Source organism: Chiloscyllium punctatum, chromosome 42, assembly GCF_047496795.1.
Source record: "Chiloscyllium punctatum isolate Juve2018m chromosome 42, sChiPun1.3, whole genome shotgun sequence".
NCBI classification, from domain to species: Eukaryota; Metazoa; Chordata; class Chondrichthyes; order Orectolobiformes; family Hemiscylliidae; genus Chiloscyllium; species Chiloscyllium punctatum.
The window spans coordinates 8,715,598-8,727,791 of NC_092780.1; the positions used below are offsets into that span (position 1 = coordinate 8,715,598).

At 43.7% G+C, this 12,194-nt stretch overlaps 1 protein-coding gene and 1 long non-coding RNA gene across 2 annotated transcripts in view; one reads left to right on the forward strand and one right to left on the reverse strand.

Annotated features, from left to right (window-relative positions):
• Window positions 1-12,194, reverse strand: part of LOC140465709 (plexin domain-containing protein 1-like) — a 274,629-nt gene that overhangs the window by 166,440 nt on the left and 95,995 nt on the right. The window lies entirely within an intron of this gene.
• Window positions 1-12,194, forward strand: part of LOC140465710 (uncharacterized) — a 74,069-nt gene that overhangs the window by 58,396 nt on the left and 3,479 nt on the right. The window lies entirely within an intron of this gene.

Sequence of the window (12,194 nt, forward strand, 5' to 3'; positions counted from 1 at the left end):
TTCATGGACTCAGCTCTACTTCTCCATCCTCTCACCCTTCACTCCTTTACTGTTCAAAAATCTATCTACCTTTGCCTTAAAAAATATTCAATGAGGTATCCTCAGCTGCTTCACTGGGCAGGGAATGCCACAGATATGGAAAGAATGGGGGACTAAACATCTACGTGTCACGTTGACTGTTGAGATGGTGCTGTGAGCAGGACAATTGAGAATCGTGGAGGTTACAGAGCAGGTCAAAGCCAGGGCACAGAGGTAATGTTTGTTATGCTTGAATTCCATTGCTCAGCCATTAACATGTGTTAAAGTCTTGCTTACACCGAATAAAATACAGAAGTCATACAACACCAGGTTATAGTCCAACAGGTTTATTCGAAATCACAGGCTTTCGGAGCTTGTGAAGTGTCCACTTCACCTGACAAAGGGGCAGTGCTCCGAGAGCTTGTGATTTCAAATAAACCTGTCGGACTATAACCTGGTGTTGTGTGACGTCTGACTTTGTCCACCCCAGTCCAACACGGGCACCTCCACATCATGAATAATATACGACCACCTTTAAGGTTTCCACTTGCATACAAACAAAGACCATTCAGTCCTTCCATTCATTAAGATTGTGGCTGCTCTGATTGTGATGTCAAATCCACATTCCCGCCTGCCCCCGATAATCTTTCACCCCCTCACTATTCAAGAATCTATCCACATTGTCCACAAAAATATTCAACGAACCTGCTCCCACTGCCTTTTCAGGAAGACAATTCCACAGCCTTACAACGTTCTGTGAGCAAACATTTCTCATCATCTCTGTCTCAAATGGATGTTTTCTTTTATTCTTATACAATGACCTCTCGTTTAGGATTCGCCCAGAACAAGAAACATCCTCTTCACATCTACTATGTCAAGACTCTTCAGGATGTTTTATGTTTCAACCAACGTTTCAGTTCACAGAATCACTGAATCATTATGGCCTATTGTGCTGCAGCAGCTCTATTACCTCTTTTGAGCCTATTACCTAGTGCCAATCTCCTGCCTTTTCCCCATATCTCCCACATACCATTTCTATCCAAATAATCATCCAATGCCCCCCTTGAATGCCTCAAGTGAACCTGCCTTTATTGCACTTCCAAGCAGTGCATTCGAGACCTTAACAAAAGATTTTTCTCACATCACCATTTCTTCATTAACACATGAATTTGAATCTGTACCCTCCTGTTCTTTTACAAGTGGAGACAGTGTCACTCCGTCCAGCCCACTCATTTCAAAAACCTCAATTTCTTTAAAACTTGAGAGGAAAGGGGTAACTGTGTCCACTGATTCGGAGCTCTCTGAACTGGAGGAGTGAGGTTCACAGCTCTATCGTTCTAGCCCCAGCCTGCAAAACAAGCCAATACTCCCGTCTATTCCCCCCACAATAACCCCTCGCTGCACTCACTTCCGTTCAACTTCACCATCCACCTGAAAAGAACAATAAAATAAAAGCAATAATTCTTGTAAATGAATTAACTGCCCATACATTGGGCAGCACTGCAGCTCAGTGGTTAGCATGGCTGCCTCACAGTGCAGGGGACCTGGGATCGATTCCAGCCTTAGGCAACTGTCTGTATGGAGTTTACACATTCTCTCCGTGTCTGTGTGGGTTTCCTCCCGGAGTCCAAAGACGTGCAGGTTAGGTGGTTTGGCCTTGCTAAATTGTCTGTAGTGTGTAGGGATGTGCAGGCTTAGGTGGGTTAGCAATGGGAAATGTGGGGTTACAGGGATTTGGTGCAATGCTCTTTGGAGAGTTGATGTTGATTTAATGGACTGAATGGCCTCTATGATTTTGAAGTATACAAGACGAGGCAGACCAGTATATATCATTCACAAGTTTTACTGGTTCATTAGGCAAGGGCCAATGGCAGACCATATTGAACCAAAGAGTTATCCCCATGCACCTGTTTGGTGTCCCCTGCTTGCCTGAACTATGACGGGAATTAAAGCTGAGTTATGATGAACTCTGGGCTTTCGGTGTCTGGTGAGCATTCTGAGCACACCAAGCCTGAAAATAAGGTGAAGCCAATTCCCCCCTCAAATGGTAATGACTTTTCCAAAAGCTTTCGGCTAAAATCATCTCAGTGGAGAACGTATAAAACGTTCTACAGTTATATAAGGCATTTAGCCTGAAAGGGCTAACTCTGATCTTTTGTATTAGCTCCACCCACCAGGATACAAAGAACCCTCTGGAAGGAGCTAGTCAGCTCTTATTGTCTGTTGTAGTTATTCCAGTTTATTAGCCTTTCCACTAATGACAATAGATTTACAACCTGAGTTAGCCTGGGAAGTCTTAACAGATATGAACTTTTCTTACCAAGTGTGATATAATTAACTGGTCTTAAGCTCATATAACCTGTATTTTAGTTAATACGTAACAAACTACTTATTGTTACTCAAGCCATTTCTGCCAATACGTTTTTAGTGATTACTCTACCACCACTGAATATGCGCCATAGACAAGTATAACAAATATGGCCCATAGACAAGGATTTCAAGAACAATTGGTGACATCATATCCAAGCAAAGGATTGATACCAGCTAAGAACATATCTTCCAGCACCTACAATTAAACAGAATGAAACATTTTCAATATAAAATACACCCAAGCAGCCTCACTTCCAACCCCATTTTAAGAAATATGTTGGGTAGTTTGGAAGGAGGGTGTACCATTATACAAGACATTTGTTGTTGTGAGAATGTTGGGATAGCTCAGGGGCCAAGTCATAGTGGTTTCCAACAAAAGCTTGGATTGTCAGAAATGCAGCAACGTTGAGCAGTCCTGGAAAACCAGGAGGGATTGAGGAATGTGGTGAGAGATACAGCTTTAATCCTTGCCAGAAAAAGTTGCAATTGGTGTTCCATCGGGACTATAACCTCCTCAACTGGCAAACCCTAAAAGCAAGTTACCGCCATGCAGTTCCTTCACCTCCAACTTTTTAATCTGTTCTCCAACTTCCCAGCTACTAAGAAATGAATAGAGTCCAATCTCTACCATTTGAACATTTAAGCATCACTCTGTCATGAGTGAAAAATACTTCCAAGAAATCTGAAGAAGAAGTTTGCGTTGATAGAGTCATAAAGATGTACAGCCTTTCCCTATAGCACAAATCCTCCAACCATGGCAACATCCTTGTAAATCTTTTCTGAACCCTTTCAAGTTTCACAACATCTTTCCGATAGGAAGGACTCCAGAATTGCACACAATATTCCAACAGTGACCTAACCAATGTCCTGTACAGCCGCAACATGACCTCCCAACTCCTGTACTCAATATTCTGACCAATAAAGGAAAGCATACCAAATGCCTTCTTCACTGTCCTATCTACCTGTGACTCCACTTTCAAGGAGCTATGAACCTGCACCCCAAGGTCTCTTTGTTCAGCAACACTCCCTAGGACTTTACCATTAAGTGTATAAGTCCTGCTAAGATTTGCTTTCCCAAAATGCAACCCCTCGCATTTATCTAAATTAAACTCCACCTGCCACTTCTCAGCCCATTGGCCCATCTGGTCCAGAGCCTGTTGTAATCTGAGGTAACCCTCTTTGCTGTCCACTACACCTCCAATTTTGGTGTCATCTGCAAACTTACTAACTGTACCTCTTATGCTCACATCCAAATCATTTATATAAATGATAAAAAGTAGAGGGTCCAGCATCGACCCTTGTGGCACTCCATTGGTCACAGGCCTCCAGTCTGAAAAACAACCTTCCACCACCACCCTCTGTCTTCTACTTTTGAGCCAGTTCTGTATCCAAATGGCTAGTTTTCCCTGTATTCTATGAGATCTAACCTTGCTAATCAGGCTCCCATGGGGAACCTTGTCGAATGTCTTACTGAAGTCCACATAGATCACATCTGCCGCCCTGCCCTCATCAATCCTCTTTATTACTTCTTCAAAAAATGCATCCAAGTTTGTGAGACATGATTTCCCACGCACAAAGCCATGTTGACTATCCCTAATCAGTCCTGGTTGTTTCTTGGTAAAATTTCCCTCCTTTGTATTGTTTCCAAAATAACATTTACAGCAGGACAATGTTGCACAAAGTTTATGAGAACTAGCATCCCAACTTCTAATGGATTTAACTTCCCACATTTATCTTCAGGTGCCTCACCTAATTTCTTAAGGAGCACCATTTCCTCTAATAACATGAAGGTGGGAAAATGCCTTATGAACCATAAAACACTGTTAACATTTTTGCTGTGAAAGGTGGTGCTTAAGGATTTTTAATTAAATCTAACGTTGATGTGCCACTCAGTCACTGAGTTCAGTGGAGATATGCTGTGAACTTCCAGAAACTGGAGTGGTATAAATTAACACTAGCAGCATCTTCCTCCCTACCTCCCTGTTATTTTAAAAATTAACTGGTTCTGCAAATTAATTGTCTATTGAACTTAGGGCAGAAAATTATATGACGTAATTAACAGCAAAGGTACGCTTTTAATCATGCAATAATCTCCTAATGACTTTAAGCAACAAGTGGTTACAATCCAGAAGGTACTGCCTGAGAGGGATTCAGTGATGGTTTTCAGAAGGGAACTGGAAAAGTAAGAGGGAACATTTCTATTGAATCTATCTTCCTAATCAACCTGTTCAGAGGTGTTATTACACACATCTGGAGCATGTGGCACTTGAACCCAGTCCTCTCAGTCCAGGGATAGGGACACTACCGCCGTACCACAAGAGGGTCCTTCAGAAGCATCAGGGAAAAAGCCTGCAAGTGAAACTAGTGCTTGCAGAGATCCAGCACAAGATCTGAAGGGCCAAATGGCCTCCTTTACAGTCGTGGTTATTCTATATGGCATTCACTTTCAGTTAAACCCATTGATCCACAAGTGGCCAATTTAAAGCGGGAGTCTCATTCCTTTAGATAGAAATATTACATTTTACATCTTTCAAACAGAGAAACTAGGAGCAGGAATAGTTCACTCAACCCTTCAGGTCTGTCCACCATTCAATCTGATCCTCTGTTTCCTTTCTGCCTCTTTCACTCTCTAATCTTGCTTTCCCTCTTTCTCTGCACCTGGTTTGATGTTAATTTCACTTGCTCGAATTCTTCCTCCCTTCTCAATCCTCCCCCCCACCGACTTGTTTCTGAAGATTTAATTTACTTCAGCATTACTATGAAGTGATGAGATCGGGTACTGAGTGGTTCTGCAGCATCTGGTCTGTACTTCCCTTCCCTATCTCCTCCACATCTCTTCTCGGCATTTGGTTGACAATGGATGGTTGGTGAGACCCTTCGGAGAATGTGAGACGTTCTGCTGCCTCATTGCAATTCTTCTCCTTCAGTTTTCCTCCTGAAAGTAGGTCTGACCCAGAGCAATCATTAGCATCCACAATGGATGATGCAAGGAGGTGAATCCCGAATCCATCCCTACTGGAACAGGCTTTGATCCCCATGCACCAACCTGATCATTCCAACATCCAGCCACCTGAGCACAGAGTCACAGGCCCTACACTTATTGAGACCGTTTCCATTAATCAATTCCAACCCCTTCTATTCAGTGTGTGCAGAGATTTTCTCCTCTGCCATAACTGGCCTCTCAAGATTCTATGATTCTATGTAGATCTGGTTAAAATCTGTGCTTGAAGTTATACAAGCGAGCTGACCCAGGGAAATGAGGTGCAAACAGCCCACAAAAACACAGAAAGCAGCTCTGAAGAAGGGTCACTGAACTTGAAACATTATCTCTGTTTCTCTCCACGGATGCAGGCAGACCTGCAGAGTTTCTCCAGCAATTTCTGTTTTTGTCTATTCCAGATCTCCACAGTTCCTCATTTTTAAGTGTAAATAGCCAACATTTCACCAATGAATCTAAGACCCATTATTGGCCAACCTGGCAGTAATATTACCGAAGGAAGGGAAGTCACTTCAGTATTTAAAGGGTGGTTAATAAATACCCATTAACTTGATGATGTACTCTTGTACATGTGACAGTAAAATCCAATCTAACACGTGATCAGAAAGGGCTTAATTCTGTGTCTTAACGATAAAGAATAATTTTGTTCCAAACTATTTGTTCAGCTTTATCTAGTCTCAGGTCAGGAAAGCGACCAGATTCACTGCCTTAGTTTTGGGAGAAATGTTACTTTTTGACGATCATTTTGGATAATTTCAGTAATGCCAGATCGCCATTTTCTTTCTTCGATCATTTTTGTGCAGAGATTCCTCAAATATTACCACCAAAGCAGCTGATACTTTATCCTCAACAGGTTTAGAACTCCATACATTACGTGAAGGAGGAGACAATGGCCTGGTAGTATTAGTGCTGGAATGTTAATTCAAAGACCTAGGTAATGTTTTGGTGGCCCAGGTTCAAATCCTGCTAAGGTGGAATTTGAATACTTTCTTTTTAAAATCTGGAATTAAGATTCTAATGATTACTATGAATCATTGCTGCTTGTTGGGCAAAACTTATCTGGTTCAATAATTCCTTTATGGAAGGAAACTGCCATCCTTTTCTGGTCTGTGGTTGACTCTAAGTGCCCTCTGGGCCACAGGAATAGGCAATAAATACTGGCCTAACCAGCAACAATCATACCTTGTGAATGATTTTTTTAAAAAACGTCTGCCTGAGAGATTACCTGTTTCAGAGAAATCCTGAGAGAAAATGGTGTTAAAAATCATAATGTTAGTGGGTTAGTAACCGGGGCCCTTTGCTCATCATCTGGGGGGGATGGGTTCAATCTTAACAACAGAAGCTGATGGGATTTAAACCGATTGAATTTAAATTCAATGTGTATAGTCTAGAGGATTAAGCAAGGCTCAATTCTGCTGATCATGAGATCTATGATCGATTACCTTTAAAACTCATCTCATTCTCTACTGTTCAGGGAAGGGAATCTGCCATCTTTACTTGGTCTGGCTTACATATGACTCCAGACCATCAGCAATATGGTTCACTCTTAATTGCCCTACGAAAGTTTGTTGAGCAAACCACTCAGTTCAAGAGCAACTAGGGATGGACAGCGAGCGCTGGTATTGGCCACATCCCATGAAAAGGTAAATAAAAGAAAGGAGAATCAATTAAAAAAAAGGAACTCATTTCATTTTGAGTTTGCTCTTTAGAGCTTGACCAGGGTCAGGGGCCTTACGGTAGCCAATGCTGATTGAATGCTTTCTTAGGTCAGTCGTATGTTTTCTGTCTCCAGGTAAATCCTTGTACTTTTGCCATTGTCCATGTGGATTCAAGAGCAAGCTAAAGGCTACAAGTTCTGCCGTGAGTTACCTCCTGACTCCAAAAAGCCACCCTCTGTAAGGTGTAAGTCACAAGTGTGTTGGAATACTCTTTACTTGTATGGATAGACACAGCTCCAACAACACTCAAGAAACAAGACAAAGCAGCTCATTTGATTGACAACCCATCTACTATCTTTACTGTTCACTCCCTCCAACACTGGCACCCAGTAACCACAATATGTACCATGCAGAAATCTCCATTGATAGCTTCTTCCAGAGCTGTGACCTCTGTCACCTTGAAGAATAAAGGTAGTTGATGCACAGGAATAACACTGCCTGCAAGTTTGCATTCATAAATTTGTGATAATACATTACAGAACATTTTCACTTGAACAGTACAGAATCTGCAATAAAATTCAACTTGTCTCCAAGCAACATGTTTTACTGTTAGGTGCCTCAGTACAATTGTAATAGTTTTTATATTTATGATAGAAATTCCATATCTGGCATACAGCCAGAGAGCAAAACATTTCAAATTGAAAAACTGTAATCAAAATAAACTTTTCTCCATCCCCATGTTCGACTCTGAGGTGCCTCAGTACAGTTTTGTTACTCTGATATTTACATTCTTGGTCAGGCACAAAGACCGAGGGATATTCCAGTTTCTAGCTCCTCAGTGCGCTATGGCCTAAAGGCCTTGGACAGTGACCTTAACTCATGGTGCCTCTATGGCAGAATTAGAATTAGCTTTATTGTCACATGGACTCAAGTGTACCAGTCGCCAGTTACAGCGCCATCTCAGGTACAGATACTTAAATGTATCCTTCAGCATAGAGTCCTGAGCACTGGAATGTGTCAGTCTATAACACCAGGTTGAGACCAACCCTTTACCCTAGACGACCCACAGGTTTTGGGGAGACAGAAAAGCATCTGTTCCTCAACTGATAGTCCACCAGGCAGGGTCCACATTTTTCTCAATGGGTGTCCCTGGAATGATCCTGTAGATTAGCCCTGTGTCACAGAACTACTCGGGCTGAACCTCATTAAGATCAATCAATCTCTCTCCAGATCTCTTCCCAAAGGCACATTCCAATGGGAGTTGGACAACAGTCTCTTACTCATAAAAGAAATCAGTTTATGGGCAACATTCTGGGGTGGATGGAGAGACTCCGTGGGTTGGGTATTAAGGATCTGACACCAAGGCTCTGACAGCGCCAGAGACTCGGGTTCTGTTCCCGCCTCAGGCGAATGACTGTGTGGAGTTTGCATATTCTCCCCATGTCTGCGTGGGTTTCCTCCAGGTGCTCCGGTTTCCTCCCACAGTCCAAAAATGTGCAGGTTAGGTGAATTGGCCATGCTAAATTGCCCGTAGTGTTAGGTGCAGGGGTAAATGTAGGGGAATGCGTCTGGGTGGGTTGCACTTCGGCGGGTCAGTGTGGACTTGTTGGGCCGAAGGGCCTGTTTCCACACTGTAAATAATCTAATCTAAGGATCTTTCTCACTGGTTTCCAGCCTATGTCTTGGTGCTTATTTGTAAGTTCTGACAACAAGACATTCTGCTAAATCTCTTTGACTGGCTGCTCAGGTAACCATCTGACAGGATCCGCTATCTCCTTTTCTCACACGGCCTTGAGGATATTAAATGGCCTTGTGCTCGAAGATGTCAGTCCACACACCCTTTTTCAATGTGAGAGGGTGGGAGCGGTGGGGGGTGGAGGGGGTGGGGGAGGGCGTGGTGGGGGGCGCGGTGGGTGCAGTGGTCGAGGGGAACATGTTGTAGCTATATGGAACATTCCATGGCGATATGACCAGACCCATCCTAGGGACATGGTGTTTGCAAACCGAGGATCTGCATACAACTTGATGCAGCTGCAGAGAGAGGTATCCATCAGGATGAGGGTGATAAGGTTGATGAAGGTGAGGACGTACTTTTCCCATTTATCTAGAGATTTGTACATTGTGTCAATCAGTCCATTTCTGACATCCAGGTGGCATGGACGTGACTCAGATGGTTCCCATGGTGCAGGAGTGAAGAGTGGGCCAGACCCAGCAGGAGTAACAAACACCACATGGCCAGGTTCTCACCGACAATGGAGAGCCAGCATCACTCTCATGTGGTCAGTCTTTGTCAGAAAAAGGCTACTTGCTCTTTCTCACTTTTATCACATGCCCTGTCCTATCTGAATCATATCCCTAGCACCTTCATGTAATTGGACCTGACAGTGAGGGGGACAGTTGGCCCAGTTCCCGAACAACGTAACCTTGCTCTTGCCTCAACTTACCTTGGCTCATGAAGCTAGTCACAACTGGCTGCTAATGCTAACTGTTTCAGCCTACTGTCAGCACAGAAGACAGGGACAATGTCCATGTGCAAGGAGCCTTGACCTGAGCACCTCTGGGGGAGTGACCTAACTTGTGCATACATCATTGCTGGTGGAACCAGCAGGGAATTCTACCAAATCCATTCTCAGGACAAGGGACAGTGTACACACCTGCTTGACTCCAGGATTGATCAGAAGGATTTCGAATTCCTGCCCATTGATTGAAAGTACCTTACTGACATTTTGCTAGAAGCAGCTGAATCCTACTTTGACTTCTCTCCCCATATGTCATTTCGGACAGCACACCCATCATGTAGGGGTGGGAAATTTTGACAAAGTTCCAGGATAATGAGTTAGCTGCCCACCTCCCTGTTGGAGCTGAGGTGCAGTATCTCACACTCCCATGGAAATGTGATATCAAGAACTGGAACTGGATACTACAAATGTTACAGGCCCTGACGACAATCCGGCAACAAAATCCTGAAGAATTTGCAGCACCTCTAGCTAAGCTGTTGCAGTACAGATACAACGCTGGCATCCATCCGACAATGTGGAAAATTACCCACATTGGTCTGTACACAAAAAGCTGGACAAATCCAACCCAGACAGTTACATCCTTATCAGTCTACTCTCGATCATCAGTAAAGTGATGGAAGGTGTCATCAACAGTGCTATTAAGCAGCATCTGCTCAGCAATAACCTGCTCAATGACACCCAGTTTGGGTTCCACCAGGGCAACTCAGATCCTGACCTCATTACAGCCTTGGGTCAAACATGGACAAAACAGCCGAACTACAGAGGGGAGGTGAGAATGACAACTGTTGACATAAAGGCTGCATTTGACCGAGTGTGGAATCATAGAGCCCTAGCAAAACTGGAATCAATGAGATTGGGGGGTGGGGGGGTGGGGGGGGGGGAGGGGTGGAGGTATACTCTCCACTGGCTGGAGTCATAACTGGCACAGAGGAAGATGTTTGTGGTTGTTGGAGGTCAGTCATCTCAGCTCCAGAACATCTCTGCAGAAGTTACTCAGGGTCATGTCTTAGACCTAACCTTCACCTGCTTCACCAATGACCTTCCCCCCATCAGAAGGTTAGAAGTGGGGAAGTTTGCTGATCATTGCACAATGTTCAGCACCATTCATGGCTCTTCAGACACTGAAGCAGTCCATGTTGAAATGCAACAAGGTCTGGAGAGTATCCAGGTTTGGGCTAGCAAGTGACAAGTAACATTCGTGCTACACAAATGCTAACCAATGACCATCGCCAATTTGAGACAATTTAACTGTTACACTTTGTCATTCAATTAGTGTTACCACCACTGAATCCCTCACAATCAACATCGTCAGGGTTACCATTGACCAGAAACTCAACTGGCTACACAATGGTTACAAGAGCAGGTCCAGAGGCTAGGAATTCTGTGGTGAATAACTCACCTCCTGATTTCCCGTAGCCTGTCCACCATCTACAAGGCAGAAGTCAGGGATGGGTTGGAATACTCCCCATTTTCCTGGATGAGTGCAGCCCCAAACCACTCAAGAAGCTTGACACCATCCAGATAAAAGCAGCCCATTTGATTGGCAGTATATCCCCAAGCATCCCCTCCCTCCCACCACTGACACTCAATAGCAGCAGTGTGTACTATCTACAAGATGCACTGCAGAAATTCACCAAAGATCCTTAGACAGCACCTTCCAAATCCAAGACCACTTCCATCTAGAAGGACATGAACAGAAGATACATGGGAACACCACTCTCTGCAAGTTCCCCTCTAAATCACTCATCATAGTGACTTGGAAATATATCACCGTTCCTTCACTGTCACCAGGTCAAAACCCTAGAATCCCCTCCCTAACAGTACTGTGGGTCAACTTAAACCACACCAATTGCACTGGTTCTAGAAGGGAGCTCACCACCATTTTCTCAGGGGCAATTAAGGATGGATAATGAATACTGGCCCAGTGACCATTGCCCAGCTCCCGTGAAAGAACAAAAAATACCTCATGGTGCCTCTCCTTTTAGCAATGATTGAAAAAACAAACAACTTCTTAATAACTCAACTGGCTGCCACTGGACTGTCAAACAGTATTTCTTTTTGTTTCAATCTCCAATGGTTTTATTATTAATAACTGCTCAAAGAAAAGTGAAAAAGAACACACATTTTATTTTTAATGCTCACTTTGATTTTTCTTCTGGGATCGCTGGCAATTTATTGTTTATTCTTGGATATTCCAGTACAATCCTAGAGGGCTTTTGGCTAGGATGGGGATTAGGAAGGGTGAAAGAGGTCTTGCTAAAACTATGACCACATCCAGAATACCATGAACATCTTTGTCAGGAAAGATACTGTGGCTTTGGAAGTAGTTTAGAGAAGGTTAACTCGACTGATACCAGGTATGAAGAGGGATTTTTTTCGAGTAGGTTGGGTTTGTACAGATTTTTTTTTAGATTACTTACAGTGTGGAAACAGGCCCTTCGGCCCAACAAGTCCACACCGACCCACCGATCCGCAACCCACCCATACCCCTACATCTACCCCTTACCTAACACTACGGGCAATTTAGCGTGGCCAATTCACCTGACCTGCACATCTTTGGACTGTGGGAGGAAACCGGAGCACCTGGAGGAAACCCACGCAAACACAGGGAGAACGTGCAAACTCCACACA